The following is a 24,123-nucleotide window of genomic DNA, read 5'->3' on the forward strand; positions in this document are numbered from 1 at the left end:
TAAAGATATTCTCAGTGAAGGAAAACGAAAAGAATCCGTTGCTGGCAGACCTGCTTTGAAAGAGTTGACAAGGGAACTTCTTCATGGGAAGGGAAATGACACCAAAAGGAAAAATCGGAACTTCAGGAATGAAGGAAAAGCGGCAAAAATGGAAATATCTGGGCAAATATAAAGAACTCTTTGTTGGGTTCTTTAAAATGTATTTGATGACTGAATGCAAAATTTATAATATTTGTACATGTATCCACATTTTTAATGTATGCAAATATGATATATAAAACAACTGTAACATAAGGGGAAAAATGTAATGAGACTTACATGGATGTAAGGTTTCTGCATTCCTACTTCTGAATAGGTTGTGTTTCATTAAGTATGTATATAATTGTTAGGGCAATCATTTAAAATCTGTATAGGGAGATATAGTGAGAATCAATATATATATGAAAATGGTATTACCTTAGTGCAGGGGTCAGCAAATTATTGGCCAAATCCAGCTCACAACCTGTTTTGTATCACCTGTTAGCTAAGAATGACTTTAACTTAAAAAAAAAAAATTCGCAAAAAAAATAGACTATGCAGGAGAGAGAAAAGTACATCTGACTGTATATATAGCCCACAAAGCTTACAATGTTTATCTAGCCCTTTACAGAAAATTTTTGCTAACTTCTACCCTAGAAAAATTAAAACTTCTATTCAGACAGTAATAAAAAACTGAATGTTCAAAGAAGTTCTGTTCATAATACTCTCTGCTATAGTTTAAAGTGTTCATAGAAGATAATCACCAATATCTTGAAACAACCTAACTGTCCTTCACCATCAAATGGGTAAAGAAACTCTGGCATATACAGATAATGGAATAATAGTCCATATTTTTTTTAAAAAAGGAATGAACTTTGATACATGATAGCATGGATGAATCTCAAAAGCTTTGTGACAGGGGAAGGGGAGGTGCTATACTGTCAGAGAAAGTCAGCTAAAACAGAAAGTTTAAATAAGATCCAGAGTCTCATAGTATAAACCAGGTTTAATCATAAACCACTCATACCAAGAACCAGAAAAATCCCCCAAAATGGAAAAAGACAATATATCTGAAAACCAAGATGGCAGTGATGTTAACATTATCTGTTAAAGAGGTTAAAGCAGCCACCATAAAACTGCTTCAGTGAGCAATGATGAACAAAATTTAAGGTAAATAAAAAATAGTACATCTCATCAAATACATAGAAGATATAAAAAAGAACTAAACAAAAATTTCAGAACTGAAAAATACAATAATTAAAAGTTTATAACAGAATGAATGGGCTCAATAGCAGCATCCAGTGGACAGATAAAAGAATCAATGAACTGAAAGAATAATGAATATTACTCAATCTGAACAACAGAGACAAAATAGACTGAAAAAGTATGAACAGAACCTCAGGAACATGTGGTATTATAACACCCATCAAAGTCCTAGAAGGAGTGGAGAGAAAGGGCAGGGACTGAAAAGTACTTGAAGAATTCATTGGTAGGCAGAAGGTTCCCAAACTGGCAAATAAACCTACAGACTCAAGAACCTAAGCAAATGCCAAGCAAGATAAACCTTCCAAAATTCACAAGACACAGCATGGTCAAACATCTGAAAACTATACCTAAAGAAATGATCATATCAGCAAAAAAGAAAGAACCCCTAAGGGGGAAAACCAGTTTGAATAACCATGTATCATCAGAAACCAGAGAGGCAGGAAGGATGTAGAACAATTATTTTTCAAGTACTGAAAGAAAAAAACTGTCAATCCAGAATCCTATATCCAATACAGGGGACAATAAAACATTTCTCTTAGGAAAACAAGGATGATTCATGACTAAAAGAATGGCTGAGGAAAGTTCTCTAAACAGAAAAAAAAAAAACTACAAACTCAGAATATCAGAAAGAAGACTATAAGCAAAAATATGGGTAAATACAACAGACTTTCCTTCTTTTGAGTCCCCTCAGTTATGTTTGATGATGGAAGCAAAATATTATAATACTATCTGCTATAGTATAAAGTGTATGGAGAGGTTCTATTTTAAGACACTTATATTATAAATAGGAAAGATTAATACGACATAAAGGGAGATGAGATTTCTACACTTCGCTTGCACTGGTGTAATGATGACACCAATAGATTGAGAAGTTATATGTGTATTATAATGTAGTACCTAGAGCAATAGTTCAAATGGCTATGAAGATCAAAATGAAATTATTTTTTAAAATGTTAGAGTAACTTATAAAAGCCAAGAAAATGAAAACAAGAAGTGAAAAAACAGAAAAGCAGAAAGCAAAAAATTTAAATGGGAGACTGAAGCCCTAATATATAAATAATTCAGTTAAATGTAAATGTGACAGAGAGAAAACAAAAAAACAAACATGGCCCTTATAATTTAAGGCATTATAATAGTTATATTATAGTAAATAGGCAGATTTATAGTATTTATTATATAGTATGTCACCCTAAGAACTAAATATTATAATATTTATCATTATAATTGATAGATGAAAAGTAAAAGAATGGAAAACTATATGATTAAAATATTGGCCAAAAAATGCAGGAGTGGCTACATTAGTTTCAGATAGTGTAAACTTCAGAGCAAAGAAAATTACCAGAAAGAGAGGACATTATATAATGATACAAGGGTCAAACCACCTAGGAGACAGAGTAATCCTAAATACTGACTTACTATGTTGTACAGCTGAAACTAGTACAATATTGTATGTCCATTATTCTTCAGTTTGAAAAAATACTATATAGCTACAGTAATGAAGATTGTGTGATAGTAGCCAAAGGATAGACACAGAGATTAATGGAACCAAATACAGAACCCAAAACAGATCCATACAAATATGCCCAGCTGATTTTGACAAAGGTATAAAAACAGTCCAATGGAGGAAAAAAATAACCTGTTCAAAAATGGTGCTGAAGAAAATGACATCCATAGACAAAAGGTAAACCTTACCCTGAACCTCATACATCATATGAAAACAAACAATGGATCAAAGAATGAAATGTAAAATGTATAACTATAAAACAATATGAAAAATATAGAAAATCTTTTTTAGGGCTAGACTTGACATCAAAGCATCCATGAAAAGACAAAAATGATAAATGGATTTCATCAAAGTTAAAAACTTTTGCCCTGCAGAATACCCTGTAAGAGGATGAAGATAAGCAACAGATGGAGAAAAAATATTTTTAAAACACATAGCCAACAAATAGATACTAGTATCGAGACTCTCAAATAATTCTCAAACTCAACAGTAAAAAAAGGAAAAAAAAGAAAAGCCAATTAGAAAATGGGCAAAAGTTGTAAAAAGATTTGTCCCTGAAGAGGAATGCCTGACAGCAAATCAACACATGGCAAGGTGTTTCACATCATTAGCCATTACAGAAATGCAAATGAAACCACAATAAGACATCACTACACACCTATCAGAATAGCTAAAATGAAAAATAGACCAACAGACCCATGAAGAGATGCTTAATATCACTAATCATCAGGGAAATGCATCTCAATACCACCATGAGCTGTCACCCCACACTAGTCGGAAGGGCCACTGTCCAGAAGACAGAATTAGCAAGTAATGGTGAGGATGTGAAGGAAAGGGAACCCTCATGTACTGTTGGTGGGAATGTAAATTGGTCTAGCCATTGTGGAAAACAATATGAAATTTCCTGAAAAAACTAAAAATAGAAATACCATATGACCTAGCAATAATATTTCTGAGAATCTACCCAAAGAGAACAGTACCACTAATCCAAAAAGACATATGCATCCCTATGTTTATTGTAGCACTATTTGCAATAGCCAAGATATGGAAGCAACCTAAGTGTCCATCAGCAGATGAATGGATAAAGAAGATGTGACATATATACACAATGGAATATTACTCAGCCATAAAAAAAAACTCAAAAAGTTAATTAAAAAAATTTTTTTTTCTTTAGGGGCTCTTGGGTGAATGATTTGTAATTTCATGGACTTTATTTTAATGTATGACTAAGGGCTGCCTCTTAGTAACCTACTGATTGAGTTTTTCAGAGTTCTTTAATGTTGATATTCATTAATTAGAACTAGAAGATTACTCGGGCTTTTAATTCTGAATTCTGCTAAGAAAGCTGTTTGCTGGGTACGGTTTCCCAGAGCTGTGAAGCTCTCACTGTGCCTGTGGTGCCACCTGATCACTGAAATCCTGAGCGGTGGGGTCGGAATACATGGCGCTGTGCTCTCTTGCTTGACTCTAATGTTTTATTTCTCCCAGTGTTTTTTTTTTTAATCTTAAATTACTCTTGGTTTACCTTCACAATCTGTCACACAACCTTCACAACAATTGAACTTGTTGGAGTTATTTGCTTGACATAACAATGTGTAGGAATTCTTATATGTATGAGCAGTACGTCTAGTCTATAACTTTACAATAACTGGCCTGCACGTACTGATTGCGCTGTGGCTCAAAATGAGTCATCCTTACCTGTATTGCTAACGCCACTATATACACAATTCCAAAAGAATTTTCTTAGACACTGACCCTTCACATTATCATTGAATTACGTCTCTATTAGAAAGTGGGAAGAGTTTGGGCGGATGGTCTGGGAGGTCTTTTGCTCCACGAACTGCCATGGCAAAAGCAGTGTGAAGGCCTTGGCATTCAGCTCCCCTGTTTGACTACAGTTCTCCTAGCTGAGTTTAATAACAAGAAGTCCACATTGGGGTTTTCCAGCAAATGCAGATATTGTGTTATTGAGTGAAACAAGACCAGATACACTGCACACCAAGTGCATAAATGGCCGTGGTGACTGTCGTTACAAATGCTAACGATTCTGCCTTGCATTAATGTCCAGGTGGTGGTTCTTCCTATTTTAGTCCAAGGATGCACTGCTAAAAATACGTTTTCATTTCCTACAGAACAAAGTGAGCTTTGTACACTTGCTGGTGCCATTTGTGGCAGAGAAGGACTTTCTCAGATTGCTTTGGATTGATGAAGAGTGTGTCTCTCATCCAAGAACTGAAATGCTACCTTCAGGTGAGTCTGGAGTCCAGATCCTCAAAGGAGGGATTTAGGAAAGCATTTGAGAGGATCAAGTTTAAATCAAACAATCCCTGAAGAAGAAATTCCATTCAAATTTTTTCTTTAAAACAGGAAATTAAATAGAGTCATTATAAGGCAAACACAAGAGAATGGTCGCACCATCCCTCCCTGCTGTTAGTTGTATGAATTTCATTTTGAATCATCTGAGTTGAAAACTGTTTAAATTTGATCCTGGTACCGGTAGGTCCTTTCAAGTACAATGATTAGAATTCTAGGCAAACTACATCATTTTAGAAACATATACCTGAAGTACAACTCCTTGCATACTTAACAAGATTTGAGGCTCCTTGTGTATTAGTATAAATATTCCATCAAGTTCATGGGCCTATTTCCGAAACTCTTGCAGCAGAGCAGAGAACCAGATTACAGAACATGCGTTCTTTCAAGACGTTGGTAGAGCTCACATGCTTTATTACAATTACTTGAGGCAAGCCAGAAAGCTGAATTGATGAAGTGGGCACCAGTTGGCACACTTTCCAGACGTTTTCATTTAAAAGTTTCATCAAGTGACTATCAGCAGATTAGCCAATGCTACATAAAGGCAGCAAGATCGAAACCCCACCCAGTAAATGACTCTTAATTGCTTCCAACAAAGCCTTCTTTCCACAGCTGAATTGCCATTGTTCCTTATGAGCACAAGAAGAAAGATTTCATACACATCCTCTTACATTCTTACCAGTGCAGAATGTTGGTGCAAACTCTGTTCGAAACATTGAACGCTCAATGCTTAACATCTAATTTTATTGGGATTTTTTTTCTGTGAGCAAAAATGCGGGAGGCAGGGGAAAACTCATAAATTCAGTCAAACTCAGTTAAAGGAGAGCAGACGGAGGAAGCTACAGGAGATGAGTTTGGGGGTGACTGGGCCAGACTCTGTAGAGCCTATGGCCCAATGGCAAGTCTTTGGCTTTTGACTGAATGAGAAAGGAAGCAATCAGAGGCTTTCCAGCAGACTAGTGACAAGCTTTAGAGCTAGGCGTAGAGTCAACATCCCTTGGGACCCCAGATCTCCAAGTGGAAACTGGGAGCTTTTGGGAAGATGAGCCGGGAGAAATGCCGGAAGGCAGCCAACAGTGTGCACAGCACACTCGATTTTCCCACAGTGAATGATAGAAAGAAAATAAAACAAAGTATGCTTTTGAAACCAGGATTTCTCACACATGGGTAACATACACACACACACACACACACACACACACACAGAGGGAAAGAGAAATTTTACATCCCAAATACCTTTGTAGCCATGAAAAAGTGAACAAAGAGCAGAGACAAAAGAACAGAAGTGCTTTGATCAAAACTAATTATTATTTTTTAATTGGGGTCACTTTGAGGAGTTCAGGCTTCTCAGGAGTGCATCTTCTTGGTTCCATCTGTCCAGTGTTTCAGGAAACACTCTGTTTTGGCAGTTAACTATGTCTACAATTCTTACATAAAATATGTTAAACATCTGTCCCTGATCAACTTAAATATCACTGCTTTTATTGTGTCTAATGCTGGCCCATCAAAATATAACTTACAAGAGAGGATTTCCCTCCTCCCCTCCCCAGCCTGTCATAGAACTGCTTCTTTGCAGCATAATCATTCTCTTAGGACTAAAAGGGAAAATTTCTAAATATGGCAGTTATTCTGTTTCTTCGTAGATAGATGTCATTAATTTGGGGACCACATGGAATGGATTTGACCCAATCCCTATGTAAATATACGTCCACCCTCGTTGGCAGCTTGTAGCTCAGAGGTATTTCTTTCTGTCAGCTAGGGCAATGCTGAGCCTGTCTTCCATAAAAGAATGAAATTCCATCAGTACCAACGTGCTAACCAATGTGCAGTTTATCCCCGCCGAGATTGTGATGCTCCCAAGGCAGGCCCGTAGGCAAGGTCCTCACTGTATGTGACACCATGAATAATGCCCATTGTTGAGTCTACTGTGTGCCAGGTGCTGAGCTGAGCTCTTCACATACAGCAGTGAAGCTTTTGAGAAAAAATTGTGTTTCCCATCTTACTGATTGAGGGTATAAAAGATCAGTGACAACAGCGATGATCATGAATGATACTAAGAGCTGGGCTAAGTCAGTTATGTATATGAGCAGTAACATCCACCACACCCTTATTTCCACTGGGAAGCCAAGCTTCAAAGAGGTTAAGGTCACGTAACTGGATCGATGAAGCCAGGACTCAAACCACAGTCTTCTGACAGAAAGATCTGTGCTCTCTCTGTTATACCAAGCTGCCTCTATTTTTCAGGAGTGTGGTCTACATGGTAGAAATCAGTTCTAAATCAAGTTTTCACTGAATTGGCCGGTGGATTTTGAATACCTTGTTTTCTTGAATTGACCGAATCAGTAAATTTGGTATCTTAAGGTCACAGTTTTTTTAAGTTGTAACTTAAACCATATATATATATATATATATATATATATATATATATATATATATATATCCTTTTCCTCAAATGCTATGCTGCCTTCGATTTCTTCCTTTGGTTAAAAAGCTGAAGTAATTTTTAAATGGATTTTTAAAGTGTTTCTTAATATTAAAGCCTATCACAGGAAACAACTTGGCTGTGGGAGGATGGGTGGTGCACTAACACGGATTGAACAAAGACAGCCCCTGCATGCCAGAGCCAATATTTTCTTACTTAAGTGACAAGGTTCAAAGCAACAGAATATTGGCGCAAGCGTGGGTTAAGCCATTTTTCTTACACTGAAGTTCAGGGAATGGTCCTGCATCAAATCACCTAGGCTGGTGCTTGGAAAAGCTACAGAGTGCTGGGCTGGGCTGGACTGAATCCAGAGATTTGGGGCTAAGAGCCAGCCATCTGCATTTTGGTTCACCTTGCGCTCCACATGCACAGTGCAGGTTGGAACTGTCGCTTTGCAGATACAATTTTTCTTCCTCCTCCTCATCTTTAGTACGGGCACCCAGAATCGAGGTAGATCTCTACACGTAAGCAATCAGACAACAGGAAATCTCTTATTGCCAGTCAAGGAAAGTTGAGAGCAGAGAGAATAGGGAATTTCAGTAAGGAAAAACCATGTCTCTCTCATGCTTTAATCCCAGGAAACCATTTATGCAAGAAATCCAAGCCTATAAATTCAACCCTAGATGCAGAGATTTTCTCCCGATCCCAGTCCCACCTGCTTAGCTACAGGATAGACAGGCTGCAGTAGAGGAGCAAGCCTGGGCCTTCTTTCACCCTGCCTGATACTGTTAATACAGTTTCACAACTCTAAATTGTAGGTGACATTTGTATATCCTGTTTCTGATTTGAACCAAGCTCCACAATGAAATGGTGGGGATAGAAGGGAACATAACAATACTAATGGCCCAGTAATTGAGGACTTACTCTCTTTGGGCAAATACTTTGCGTGTAGTGTCTCATTTTATCCTCACAACTTCAGAGGCTGGTCCTCTTTTATCCCCATTACATAGATGGGGAAATAGGCCCAGAGAGGTCGAGTAATTTTCCCAGAGTGTTCAGACAATGGGACAGAAGCACAGTACTCCGATTTCTCTGCTCTGCAGCCCATGAGGTTTGGCCTCAGTTAGTTATAGGATCTCACGTGGTACTAGCCAACCAGTTAATTCAGTTAGACACATATATGTGGAAAACAACAAAAAAAGGGAGTACGTTTTTATCCATATGCCATTGATATTTGAATATGGCCATGACTAGATCTAAGTTGAAACTGACAAGCAGGTAAGTGTCTGAAGAACAAACAGATCACAGTCTGCTAAGGACTGATCACATTTCAGGTATTCGACGCTTTTTTTCTGGGATTGGGACGGACCCACCATTGCCACAGCCAGCTCTGGGTGTGAGTTGTGAAATGCAGCTGACTATTGGGCAATCACCAATCACCATGTGCCAAGCCTTGAGTGGGAATTTCCCATACATTTCCCTATTTAACCTTCAAAGCAATCCCAGTGCAATGGTAACTATTGTGATCCCATTCTCCAGGTGAGGCAAATGAAGTGAAGAGTGGATCCAGGCCTCAAAGTGAGGTCTGTGTGACCCCAGCACCTGAGCTACCCTGCTGCGCTAGTCAGAGGTCTCCAGATAAGCAGGACCAGTAGGATATATAGTCTTATTCGTAAGATGTAAGTCATATATAAATATATGGAGAATTGTTCTATGAATTGGCAAGCAAGTGTGGAGACTTAGAAGTCCCATACCTGCTATCTTTAAGCTGGGGAACCAGGAAAGCTAGTAGTACAATTAGTCTGTGTTCAAGGGAAAATGCTGGTGAACCAGGAAAACCAGTGATGTAAGTTCCTGTCTGGGTCCCAAGAACCAGGAGCACCAACGTCCAAGGGCAGAATGTGGATACACCAACTCACATAAAATGAGAGCAGATTCACTCTCCTGCTTCCTTTTTGTTGCAATCAGACCCTGGAGAGATTTGATGGTAGTCACCTATATCAGCGAGGGTGATCTCCTCTATTCCATCTGCAGATTCAAATGCTTCCTGAGACACAGTCACATATTTACCCAGAAATAATGTTTTACCAGCTCTCTGGGCTCCCTGCAGACCTGGCAAGTTTATGCATGAAAGTGGCATACATATGTGTGTGTGTATATAAATATAAATAATGTTTATGTACATATACATACAGTAGAATATTACTCAGCCATTAAAAAAAATGAAATCTTGTCATCAACAACATGGGTGGACCCAGAGGGTATTATGCCAAGTGAAGTAAGTTGGATAGAGAAAGACAAATCCCATATGGTTTCACTTATATGTGGAATCTAAAAAATAAAACAAATGAATAAAAACCAACTAACTAACCAGAAATAGACTCCTAAACACTGGGAGTTGTGATAGGGGAGGATGGGCGAAAAAGGTATAGGGGATAAAGAACAAAAAACTTCCAATTATAAAATAAATAAGTCACAGGGATGAAATGTACAGTATAGAAAATATAGTCAAGATAATATAGTATCTTTTTGTGGTGACAGATGGTAACTACACTTAATGTGGTGAGCATTTCATCACTTATGTAACTGTTGAGTCACTATGTTATATACCTGAAAACAATATAATACCATATATTGACTGTATTTCAATTTTAAAAAAATTGGACTTGCCTCTTCTTCATGAACTGGATGGTGTAGAGCTCACTGGGAAGAAGGAGAAGACCGGAATTCCAGGTCTAACTTCCCCACTTCCACACTTGGCAACTCAATGTCAGGCCCTTGTCCCCTGTCTGAGCTTCAATTGCTCCCACTTATAAAATGCAGATACTGCCCTAATTATCTTAAAAACCACCAATCAGTCTTTCAAAAAGCTGGAACTTAACATAATAGAAACCAATTCTACATTTTTTTTTTAAGAAACACAATTTTATAGGCATTCTACTGTCATCGTGACCCCATATGAAAAGTTTTGAGGAAGAAAATTGTAATAGGTTTACACAAATGCATTAGGTGGTGACTTCAGATTTTATCTTATAACTAGAATAAAATTCCCATGTTCCACCAAGAAATCTCCTTGCTCCTGGAGTGAGAACTGCCCCGTTAAAATAATATTTATAATTTCATCCCTTCTACCACTAAAATTTGGCCAGTCTATGACTGTATCTCTCAGTGAAAAGTGAATGGAGGGAGTAGTTTCTATAATTTGCTTAACATGTTCCATTTATCTATTGCTTTTTTAATACAAACAATAGTCTGGCTGGTAAGGACACCTAGAATATACAGGAAGCATTGTAAGAGGTTTAAAATATGCTGAGAAACAAGGGGTACTAGTGATAATTAATAAAGCATATCATCAAATAAAACAGGTAATTAGTATGATAATGGAAATATAAACAGAATCTAATTAGCTGAACTTTCCGTTACTGTCTCTTAGTACAGAGTAAACATTTGGTATATTGCTATCACACCCATGTGGAAGAAACCGTGTTTCTCGGTTGCTTTTGGCCCAACTCATTGGGCAGTAGGTCCAAAACCGTTGAGGGCAGTCCCAGTGCTGACGTTTTCGTATTTGTACCATTACCAGTGAGCCAAAGACAGCGTTAAGTCTGAATTGGAAGTTGTCTGTGTCATCAAATCAAGGTTCTTCTAAGAACTACCTTCATCTGATGTCTGTGTTTCAACAGTTTCTGTAGTCCCTTAGAACCCACCGTTCACCCCATACCTTCCATTTCTCTAGGATGGAGAGGAGGCTCAGGTCCTCATCAGCTGCTGTCTGGCTTCCATGCCTATCAGTCTGCCAGATCCGCTCACAACAGTTTCCAGTGATCACTATGTTGCCAAAGCCAGTAAGTAAAAAATACCTTTTTGCTCCGTTTACCACCATGTCTTTAAAAACACACCCTGTTCTGTGATGCCCTCATCTCCTGCTTTTCCTCCTATCCTGGTGGTTCTGTAGTGCCTTAACTCCAGTTCCTGCCACTTGTCTCCTGGATTATTTCAACATCTTCCTGATTTTTCCCCTTGCTCCTGATTTGACATCCCTCTCCAATCCATTCTGTACTAATATTTCCAAATCACACAGTTGAATCCATCGTTCTTTGTTCTATGACCTCCAAGCTTCTTTTACAAAGGCATCTTGACTACGAGACAAATAGGGTGGTTTGTAACTCCTTGGCACTAAGGACTGCAGGGGCCAAGGTGACAGACGTGACAGCTGCTGTCAGAAACAGGCTTCTTTTAGGGAAGCTGTACGAGGCCAGCCTGACGGGAGGGTGACTCTCAGGATCTTCCAGGAACAGGAGTTTTGCCACCTGAAACATGGCTGCCAGAATGTGTTCTGATCATTAGTAAGTTATTTTCTTGTTAGGTTTCGTTCTCCTTAAGGTTAGTATGTGGACAAACATAAGTAGGCAGAATTAGTACCCACCTGACTCAAGAGTGCCAGGAAAGTCACGAGCCTGGATCTTCATGTCCTCCCCGGCGTCCCATAGTGCCTGTTTCATTAGGATTAGAACAAGCTGCTAATGATGTAAAACACAAGGAAAGATAAACTTAGATGGAAGTTTAAGTCTGTCTTACATAAACAAAATCCAAAGATAAGCTTCCTGGCTGTGGTGGGCATCTTACTACCCTGAGCATCAGCCATGGGCTTCTTTCATCTTCCTGCTCCACTACTGTCAGTTTCTTCCTTTGTGTCCGTTCATAATCACTTTATGTATTTAGGTGTTCCTCTGTTGGATGTGCAGATATTTACAACTGTTACATGTTCTTGGCAGATCTAGCTCTTAATCATGATATAATGTCCTTCCTTGTCTCTTGCTCCAGTCTTTGTTTTGAAGTCTATTCCGTCTGATGTAAGTACTGCTACTCCAGGTTTGTTTGTGTGTTTATTTTCATTTCTGTTTGCCTGGAATATCTTTATCCACCCCTTCAGTTTTGATCTGAGTGTGTCTTTGGTTCTGAAGTGAGTCTCTTATAGGCAGCATATAGTTGAGTTTTGCTTTTATGTCCAATCAGTCACCCTATGTCTTTTGACTAGAGCATTGTTCCCCTTGCATTTAGGGTAAGTATTGATATGTTTGTACTTATTGCCATTTTGTTCAGTGTTTTCTGATTGTTTTGTCATTCTTCTCTAATCCTTTCTTCTTCTCTTGCTCTTTCCTTGTGCATGGTGACTTTCTTTAGTGTTATGATTGGATTCCTTTCTATTTTTTTGTGTGTATCTGATCTGTTGTATGTTTTGGGTTGTGGTTACCATGGAGTTCATATATGATATCTTACGTATATAGCAATCTGTGTTACTAAGTTGATGGTCACTTAAGTTTGAACATATTCTAACAGTCTACATTTTTTACTTTTATTTTTTTATTAAAGCATCATTGATATACAATCTTATGAAGGTTTCACATGAGCAACATTGTGGTTATTACATTCCCCCATATTATCATGTCTCCCCCAACACCCCATTGCAGTCACTGTCCTTCAGCGTAGCAAGATGGCACAGAGTTATTACTTGTCTTCTCTGGGCTATACTGCCTTCCCTGTGACCCCCTGCATTATGTGTGCTAATCATAAAGCCCCTTAATCCCCTTCTCCCTCCCTCCCCAGTCATCCTCCCCCACCCCTCCCCTGTGGTAACCGCTAGTCCCTTCTTGGAGTCTGTGACTCTGCTGCTGTTTTGCTCCTTCAGTTTTGCTAACAGCCTACATTTTTCACCTCCCCTCATCCATGTTTCATGTATATGATGTCTTCTTTTACATCCTTTTACTGAGTGATTCCCTTAACTGATTTCTAGAAGTAATTAATTTTACTACTTTTCTCTTTTAACCTTCATACTAGCTCTTAAGTGACTGATCTACTGTTTTTGCTATATAGTTGCTTTTACTAGTGAAATTATTTTTTCTTTTCCTAATTTTTTTGCTTCTAGTTATGGCCTTTTATTTTTCTCTTAAAGTCCCTGTTATACTTCTTATAAGGCTGGTAGTGAACTCCTTTAACTTTGTTTATCTGGGAAACTCTTTAATTCTCCTTCAATTCCAAATGATAACATTGCTGGGTAGAGTATTCTTTATTGTGGTTTTTTTTCCTTTCAGCACTCTGAATATATATCATGTTGCCCCCTTCTTGCCAGTAGAGTTTCTGCTGAAAAATCAGCTGGTAGTTTTATGGGGTTTCCCTTGTAGGTAATTTGTTGCTTTTCTCTTGCTGCTTTCAAGATTCTCTCTTTGTTTTTGATCTTTGACATTTTAATTATCATGTGTCCTCATGTGGACTTCCTTGAGTTCATACTGTTTGGGGTTCTCTGTGTGTCCTGATACTGGATGTCTGTTTTCTTCCCCAAGTTAAGAAAGTTTTCAGCTATTATTTCTTGAAATGAGCTTCCCACCCCTTTCTCTCTTCTCCTTCTGGGCCCCCTGTAATGTGAATGTTAGGATGTTTGAGGTTGCTCTCGAGGCCCCTTAACCTATCCTCTTTTCTTGCTCTTTTATTTTTCCTGACGGTCTGCTGGAGTGCTTTCCACCCTTTGTCTTCCAGATTGCTGACCTGTTCTTCTGCACCCTCTAATCTGCTGTTACCTCCCTTTAGTGCATTTTTCATTTCAGTTGTACTCTTCATCTCTGATTGGTTCTTTTTTATATTTTGTTTCTGTGTTGAAGCCCTCACTGACTTCATTCCACTCTTCTCTCAAGTGTGGTGACCATATTTATAACCATTACTTTGAACTCTGTACCTTTTGGATTGCTTAACTATTTTTCAATTCTTCTTCTGAAATTTTGTCTTTTTTTGTTGTTGCAAGCATATTCCTCTTTCTCCTCATTTTATTTGGCTTTCTGTGCTTGTTTCTATCGGATAGTTGAACAGGTTACCTCTCCCAGTCTTGAGGGGATGGCCTTGTTGATGATAGTAGGAACATCCACTGGGTAGACAGCATGCACCTGGTAGTTTTGGCTGCCTGGCTGGAGACCTGGTGGGTGTAGGCTGGGGTGTCCTGGTATTGGACTCCCAAGGCATGGGCCAGGGGTCTCCAGCATGCCAGTCAGGGTGTGCTGGTGTGGCAGCCACTGTCAAAGTGGTGTAGTCCAGGGGGCTATCAGGTCGGCATATGGCAGGGGCCTCACTGGCCGGGTGACTAGGGGCACAGGGACATGGTCTGAGGGTCTCCCAGGAGGCCACCAACTGGTACCATACTGGTAGGGTGGCAAGAGAGCGCAGGGACATGGTCTGGAGGCCTCCCAGCTGGACACCAGTCGGGGCCACACTAACAGGGGGGCTTTGAATGGCAGAGGCACAGGCAGGGTGAAACCACATGGAAATCATGCTGGCCCCACTTTGGTGAGACTGACGGATCTCTGCAGGTGTGTTTGGGTGCAGCCTGCTCCACTATCATCAATGTACTACCTCCACCTCATAATCCAGCCTGACTGCTTGAGCCCATCCTTCATGTCTGTGTTCTAGCTAATAGGAATGAACATAAAAGATCACACCCCCTTCCATTAAGGACATTTCCTGGAAGTTGCACACACCACTCCCTTTCCATACCATTGGCCAAAACTCAGTATTACGGTTATCTTAGTTGCAAGGGAGACTGGGAGATGTTATCTTTCTTTTGGGTAATCATGGTCTCAGCTAAAGAATGAGTATCCCACTATTAAGGAATAAGGGTCAAATCCACCTATAAAAATGTTACTAACCTTTGCTGCAGCACCTGAAAATCCTTGGTTGGAGATGAAGATCTTTCATTCTGAAAGATTTTCAGTGATAGACCTAACTCTCTCCATTAGCTACCATCATGACTTCTCAGCAGGCTTTGGTTTATCAGTTCCCTTCCAAAGTGACATCAAGATCAAGGGGGTGTCAGGACAGGAGTAAAGATTACCACCAATGCACAGAGGGGTTTGAAAACCAGGGGGAATAAGATATCAAATGCCCACAATCCACTTAATAATTTCAGCAGGGAAGACAATAAACCAGAAAAGTCAGGACCAACCCTGGACCGCTGTGAGGTCTTGGAGTCAGTTTTCCTCCTTTCTAAATGGGAATAATTGGGTTATTGTGAAACTGAAATAATGAGCATGTTTTAAAGCCCAAGTACCCCATCCTGGTGGGAAATAGATATTAAGGAATGTTGCCATGATTAGCTATAAATATTGGGTTGAACAAAAGCTACCAGAAAAAAATGAGGTTAAAAACAGAGATCTGATGATCTCTGTCAGCCCAGTTGGTGACAATTTGCTTGGTGTTGGCTTCATGAGGTCAGGAGCAGGACTTCTGTTCTCCACTGGATCCTTGGTGCCTACACAGTACCTGGCATATACTAGGCACTCAGGGAGCATTCCTTGAATTAAGTGAGTGAGTGACCGACCCAAAGAAATCAGATAAATTGTGCAGACAATGGTTAAGGACATCACAGTAGAGACTGCATGAAAGTTCTAAATCAAATTAAGTGGAAACTAGAGTAATGAACAGAAGAGCTCGGGGGCAAGGAAGAGTTCATTAGCACATTCGATGCTGGCAAATATTTAGCAAAACGGCGATTATTTGTTACATAACCTTGGGGGTTTGTCCTTTTTTGTTTTTGAATTTGAGGTTTTTAAGTTCTTGCTTGATACTTTCATAAATTAAGATAAGACTACAATGTAAACTGGAATTGATTTAATCAGTCAAACAAATGCAAGCAGCAAAAACTGATACGGACTCTTATGAAATGACGCACGGAGAATTCAAAGTCCCCTGAACTATTGGCCACTCCCTCTCATCCAGATTGTTTTTCACTTGAATTAAAAAAATCTAAATGTTTGTAAAATTCTTAAGAAAATATGGTGACCACATGAATGAAGGCAGTAACAGCTTTCTTTTCATAGTCTGCGGCAGTCTGTTAATGAGATATGTATGGTGTCAGGACCATCATTCCAGATTAGCCACAGGACGTTTAACATCCACCTGGGCACTGCATCATGTAACCACTGGAATGCGTAAATACTTCTCACCAGCATTACCAGTAGGCCATACTGGAACAAAGCCTCCTCCCTCTCTTTCTCTCTCTCTCTCTCTCTCTATATATATATAGTTCTGTTTTGTTTGTTTTTTACTTTATAAAAAAGTTCTATATTTGTCACCAGATACACTTTTTTCTCTCCTGTACATACACTTTGTCCCACCTTTACTTTAGCTTGCTGTGCCTTAATAGTCAGTAGAACAAAGTGTAAATCTCCATCCATGATTCAGTTAAGAAAGGAACATAGCTTTGGAATGCAGTGTGCACAGCGTGCTTACAGCGTGCAGAGCGACCCCGTTTCAGGCCCTCAGTAGCTACACGTGGCTAGTGGCAACCATACTGGGCAGCACCTGAGAAGAACTGTCTGTTTATCTGCTTGTCTGTTCGTCCATCTATTCCCCTAGGCAGTGAACCCAGAATGTATAATTTCCTAAATGGGAAGCATGGTTACGGGATAAAAAGAAATCCTGGAAAAGAGATGGGAGAACAACGATGAATAATTCACAGATGTTATCCTGCCATTGTTTGTCGATAAATTACTTATGATATATTCATGATAAATTTACCACTTATGCATATTTTACTGTATTTTATTACACTAATATAAAATATGGTATATTGTTATAATCAATTGATAATATTATTAATTATAAATACTGTCCTATTTATCAAATGCACTTCATAAAGCTTATTTCTAGGACTTCCAACAACCCTACACAAAAGTCAGATTCAGATTTATCCACTGAAGACACAAGCACATAGAGGTTAAGTGCCTTGTGCATACATGGTCAGGGATGACAGAGCCATGGTCCAAATGCAAATCTTCCCAAAGTCCTTTGCTTTTTCCACTGAGCCTTACCAATTTCTTTCTCTTCTTGCTGCAACTAGTCTTGTTTGTTTCACCCCCCACCCCTCCACTCCGCACCCCGAGTACAGCAACTTTAGCAGAGCACATAGGAAAGACTGTCAGCTGCCCCTTCATGACCGTGGTTGAATCAGCTCTCAGTCAGCCCATGGGGACACCAGCATAGCTGACAGAACAGCTGGTGGAATGGTGGGTTCAGCCAGTGATTGCCCTGGCCTTTGCAAGAACGCAGAGTAGGGCCATCGCTGCTTCCCATGTCAAGAGAACCTTCATTTCTGATAAATGATGGTGGCTAGGATTGGAAAACTCATGCCCAGCCTGGAGCAGTGAGCCACGGGTTCACTCCCTCAAACTGCCTGCCTGCATGTTCCCGGGCACAATGGGATGTCAGTACTAGTTTCTCGGCCATCACTCAGGGTGCAGTGGAGACCTGACTGGGAGTTTTAATCCTAGCGTAATCTTTCCTATAATAATTTTCATTCTTTATCCGAAGACAAGCTATTTGTTCCTATTTCTGCTCTGTGCTACACTGATCTGATTTTCCTGTTTCGTTTTTGAGAGAGGGCAGTCCACAAAGTTTCAAAGGGCTGCTTGAATTGCCTGCTTCAGTTCTGTTTAACTCTTGGGTTGGTTTTCAGCATTTGGACTTGATTTTCTCCTCATTAATGAGCACGGGTTGGATCACTTTTCATTTACCTACTGCTGTGTAAGTAATTGTTTCCACCTCTCTCCTATTCATCTTTAGCAACATGAGGCAAGAGATCTTGTCTTACAAACTTTGTTTTTTCTTATTCAGTCCAATCCCTCACCATGTATTTATCAAGTACCTACAGTATCTGAGGAACAGGTCCATCAAAAAAGATAAAAAGCACACGATTTGGTCCTTACCAGAAGGAGCTTAAAGCAGTGTTTCTGACAAGGGGATGCTAATCAGTTTTATAGGAAAAGGATATTCTTGGGCAAATATGTTTGAAAAATGCTATGTTAAATTAACCCCACCTCCACCCCCTCGATATTGCAGGGCTTCTCAGAACCTTTAATATGCTAATGTACACCGCTGTCTCCAAAAAGGAGAATAAGACGTGTAGTGTTACCTGAAATGCCTTGACTGTAGAACTGTTTTATGTAGTGTAATCTTGTAGGATAAGTGTTTTGTGAAACATCTGTAGGGAATGGTAGCTTAGAGACTAGTAGAGAGGAGAGAGACATGGAAAAGTAACTGAAATAATGTCAGCTAACAGTTACCGAGTTCTTACTCTGTGCCAGGCTCTGTGTGGATGCTGAGAAAAGGAATCTGTCCTGGGGGAGGTAGAGAAGACCACGGGTGTTTAGGCTGACAATGGAAAGATTGGGTGTAGACTTAGGCAAAGGTCTTTAGGAATATTTGTAGACAAAATGAGTAAAAAAATGTAGCTGCATTCAACTTGATATATACTGCTATAAGTCTTAATAGTTTTGTTTATATGTTAAGGATCCAATTTGTAAATAACTTAACATGGAATTGTGGCACAGTGGAGAGTGGCCTCCAAGATGTCCAGGTCCTAATACCTGGAACCTGTGAATATGCTCTCTTATGTGGCAAATGGGACTTTGCAGGTGTGCCTAAGTTAAGGATTCTGAGATAGGGAGATTGTCCTGGAACATCCACGTGAGCCCAGTATAACCACAAGGGTCCTTATAAGAGGGAACAGGAGACTAGAAAGGCAGAAGATAATGTGATCACAAAAGTAGGGAAAGATTTGAAAAGGCTACATTGCTGGCTTTGAAGCTAGAGGGAAGGAGGCCACCAGCCAGGGCATGTAGGCAGTCTCAGAGTTGGGAAGGGCAAGGAAACCTTCTCCTCTGGGGCCTCCAGGGGGGAACACAATACGAGGGACCTATTTTAGACTTGTGACCTCTGGCACATTAAGATAATAAGTTTCCATTGTTTTTAAGCCTCTAAGTTTGTGGGGGTGGGGTGTGGTTGTTACAGCAGTTGTGTAGCAATAGGAAATTAATGCAGGAATGTAATTGTTTGTTTTTAAAAAATGCTCTTAAGAATTATTGATGACTCCAAATAGCTTCTGTTTATGTGAATTAGAGCTGCTGCTATTTGCTGTATTAAATATTCAAACTAAGACTGTGTTAAGTAATGATTGATGTATTTAAAATAGCAATAAGCTCATTACATGTTAACAAAAAATGCATATTTTTATTAAAAACAGATTAAAAAAACAGAAAACGATAGAGAAGAATAGTAATATCCTACAGTTTTGCAAAGTTTTTAAGTGACTGTCATGTACTTAGGACTCCCCCTTTATTGCCTTTTTCTCTTCCACATTAAACCATATGTCATGCTTGTCAGCCCGCTTATCATATTTTATCTGGGTATCTGCTTTTAAACTATTAACAAATTGTCGAACCATTAAGTTTGAAGGCAATTAAAAATCCTTCGTCTGTCATTGCACCTATGGAGAAACTGTGGAAAGTCACTGTATGTAATCACATGCCACAGCGAGTTACTAGTACAGCCAGAATAAGAATCAACTCTCCTGACTGTTGAATTCTGATTCTATGATACCATGAACATACCTTAGATCCCATACTTCATACTATGCTTTTTAAATATAATAGAAAAATAGCAATCATCCTTACATAGCATTTCCACTTTAACAGCTGCCCATCCCATCCCTTTCTGGTCTCCAAAAGGGGCAACGAGTGGTTGAAATTGGGAAGGTTTTGAGGTCAACTAATGAGGGATATACATCATTGATCCCTTGCAGAAATGACGACCAAGCCCACCATGACAGTACCGTCAGCCCCCAGGACCAAGTGGGTCCTTAACAAATATTTATGGAATGTGTAAGTAAATGAATTGCTCCATCTCTGCGTGGTTTTTACAAGTCCTTCCTATAGGAATATGGATGATTTTGCACCTTGACAGATGGAAGCCAGCTCTGACTTTCTCACAAGCCAAAAGAACCTTTGAGATTCCAGGCCATAAGCAACTTCATGTTTTGCCTGTTGTTTCCCTTTCAAATTCCTGCTTACAACCAAGGTCTCCACCCTCTTTGCCAGAAAAGAGGAAGGGGTTTTTTTTAAGAAAAAAAAAAAGAAGAAGAAACAGAAGATAACATGCCTTTGTAACAACTCAGACATTATCTGTAGCTTCCTCTCGACCCAGCCCTTCCCTTCAGATTATAGGAACTGGACCATTTTGGAGTTTTTCTTATCAAGGGGAAAATAAGAAAAGAATTGCCTTTTCAAAGGTTCTCAGAAGTCATCAGATTGCATCTCTGGAAGGGAGAAAATGTTCAGACATTCAGGGAATCAGGCCCAAGGAAGGCCTCCTCCTAGTTTAAGGCACACCTGCTCCCTAAGAAGGTTCTGGCTTCTGTGCCTGGGGACGGAGGGTTTATCCAGCCTGGTGATGCAGCTGTTTGCTTTAGGAAAATCGCTTAGACTATAAATACTCCAAAGTATTATGCCTGGTGTACAAAAATCTTGATTCCAGAGCAAACAATAAATCTGACCCTGAAGCGGGGAGTTGAACAGGCCACATGTTCAGAAACATTCGGAGTTTTCTTTAATGAAAGCAGATTGCCTTGCCCTGTGGACTTAGGGGATCCTATTTTCTTCTTTCATTTCAAACCCACAGGCTCTCAGAAGAATTGAAAGCAAGCAGGTTACACCAGGTGCTTTGAGGACAATGAAAAACTGCCGCCGGACCTAGAAGCATTAGTCATTTGGGGAATTTTTTTCCTCTTTTTCAATGAGGCCTGGTGGAATTAGATGCTCAGAGCAGTTATTACAATTTAGCTGGACCAGGTGGTTTCTCAGGCAATGTCTCTCATGGACCAAGTTCAGGGGGTGTTGTCAAAAATCTGGTTTGTTTCATGAAAAAGGAGATAGCCAAGCAGATACCAGAGTTCCCACCCACCCCTAAACAAAAATGAGTAAAATAGTTGAATTATAATAAAATCTGTCTTCCAAGCTTTTCCACACTCGACACAATCTTCACCGGACATGTAGATTAAAATAGGGCCTCTTTGTCCCAAGAAATACGCCAAACCAAAATTAATACTAAAAATCAGTCAACCCTAAACCAAGGACCCAACAAATTACTCAAACATTTACTATTCTGACAGTTCCGTTCTTTATAGCCACCTCCCTTTGTTACTTTAATTTCTTCCCCATCAAAAAAGAATGGTTGAAATTTATGGGTAGGAGAAATAACTGATTGCTGCTGGCAAGTTAACTGAAGGGACCGATTGTTCCATACGGCAAGACTCAGAAGATTTGGGAGCCATTCACGAGGAAAAGACTGATGTGCGAAAGGGCAGAGCCATGTTCCCTCCATTGTGTGACAGAGAGTTTCATGTTTGGTTCCAAATTCCTAAAGGCAGCCTGGTGTGTGACAGGCCGGGCCATAGGGAGAGCATGTGAAAGCTGAAAGCATACATTTCACACACAAGATCAGGGGCAGCTTCCGGGAGACAAAGGTTTCCTGTTCACTTCTGTTAACGTGCCTGAGAACCTCTGGCAATTACCAAGATGCAAAATGGCTGTTTTGCTCTTTTCACATGTAACCTGAATGGCCTTCGTCAAACTCTAAGAATGAGGTCGTGGAAACCACTGGGACACCCCCACACAGGCACACACAGTGTAGTGTTCCTAGGGACCCCGGGGAGGCTCACATGGGGGTTAGCGAACTTTAAGTGGGTAATGCTGCCACCCACCACTGTGGTGTGCTGCCCAATGTTCTCTGCCACCTCCTATCAGACAACAGGATGTCAGCCATCCTTGTCCCACTGTTTGACCGGACACCATCATAAATGCGTAAAGACTCCCATGAGCCCAAGGCAGAGCTGGGTTCTACCCAGAAGCAGGAGAATGCTCTGCCCCATATTTTGTGTGTAATTGTAAGCAACACCCGGCGTACCCTGTTTCCAGAGCTCCCCCTTGAAAACAGCTGCACCTTTCTCAGGTAACCCTCCATAGGGCGTGGATGCATCCGTGGTCCTTGGGAACAGACCTCGCCTTTGGTCAGGTAGCTCCCTTCCATCCCCGGGTGCCTACTCCCAGCACTTCCTTCTTACCGAATCATTTTTCTATTAGCTTATCAATTCGTGCAAATTCACCAAGATCCTGACCTGTAAGTCAACGAAAACCAGCCAGACTCTAAACCCTCCTGAAGATAACATGTTACACACTGTCTGTCCAAGGGAAACCTTAACCCAAAGGTTCTACTTTGTATGGGTGGCCCTGTCTCTGACATACTTCTTTATTACTGTACCAGCCATTTGATGTATTTACTGCATTTGCTACTAAGAATGAGAAAGTCATAGAGGGGCCCCCAGGATGATCCAGTCCAGCTAACTGCATGAAGGAGAAACCTCAAAACTTACATCCTTGGCATGTTCGTAAATGACAATAGCAACTCTAATCGCTAACAGGCATCAATTGCTTTAAAATTTATGAAGCATTTTACATACATTATTTCATTTAAATAATGAACTGAACCCAACCACTGGGGCCCCTAGTTGTTAAAAAGCAATGAAATGGAACTTTCTGTTTCTAAGTAGGGAAGCTTAAAAAAAAAAGTCTTGTTAAAAATAGCTCCAAAGGCAATTTGAACATCAAAGAGCTTTTTATGAAACAGCATTTTGATGAGTTAAGTGTAAATGAATCAGAAACATATGGATTAAATTGTATTTAAAATAAACAAGGGTTTAAAAATTAAGAGGCAAAGTAGTTTGAAAACACATCTGACTTAATCCAAAGTGTGTGAGCAGAGAAAAGAGCCTAGAGCTTTCTAAACTAGGGAGGCGAAACATGTTGTTCTTATTACCTGGAATTCTTTTCCTAGGTTCTAGATGGAATCAAATTCTGCAAACTTGCACTCCTATACAAGTGGGGACCTAGAAGTTATCTTGAAATATCTCTTTAAGTTACAGAATTACTGTCTCAATACCAACTGACTCAAATTATAAGTTAAGCTATCCACAGATCGATAATGTCACAGAGCTGTTTTTCTAACATGATTTAACTCTTCTGCAGGACAGCTCTTACAGGGTGCTCGGTTCTCAAAGAAGTTCTTGAGGTTGATTTCTCTCCCTTTTTATTTTTAACATCCAAATATTTTTCTTGGAGACATCTCACATTATTTTTTTTCTTTCTAAGATCAATAGGCAGTCCACAGACTCTGAAGTTTTTCTTTTCCATTTTATTTTCATCAGAAATTTCGGTTGTTGACAGAGCCAAATGTTTTCAGATAAGTAACTTTCAAAATCTACCCGGTTGGGGAGCAGTAGCTGTTTTCCAGTATATAAGACTCCTTGGTGCTAGCCAGTGACCAAAGGTGACAAAGTTTTGGTTTGCACAAAATGATTTCCTCTTGTCATGAGAAATTTTTGCCCATGGATAGTCCTTTATTTGCCTTTAGTGGACATTACGACTTGGCATATTTTACAAATGTTTCTTATGTTAAGAGATCTTTTTTTTTCCTCCAGCACCAGACTCTATTGTAAACCTCAGGCTTTACAGACAAAGTTTCTTTTTCCCTCCCCTGGTGGTAAAATCCCCAAAGCAATTGCCCCTTTTACCCAGCCCCAGCAGGTACTAAATAAGTACCACTCGGCAGAGTCAGATTCTTAACAGATTTCTAGGAAAAGTGTTCAGCGACAGGGGTGTCTCCAGTAAAATTAGACTGCGACAGTAAGCTTCACGGTGCCAGTTATTCTTTGCCCATCCATGTCATT

Source organism: Manis pentadactyla, chromosome 1, assembly GCF_030020395.1.
Source record: "Manis pentadactyla isolate mManPen7 chromosome 1, mManPen7.hap1, whole genome shotgun sequence".
NCBI classification, from domain to species: domain Eukaryota; kingdom Metazoa; phylum Chordata; class Mammalia; order Pholidota; family Manidae; genus Manis; species Manis pentadactyla.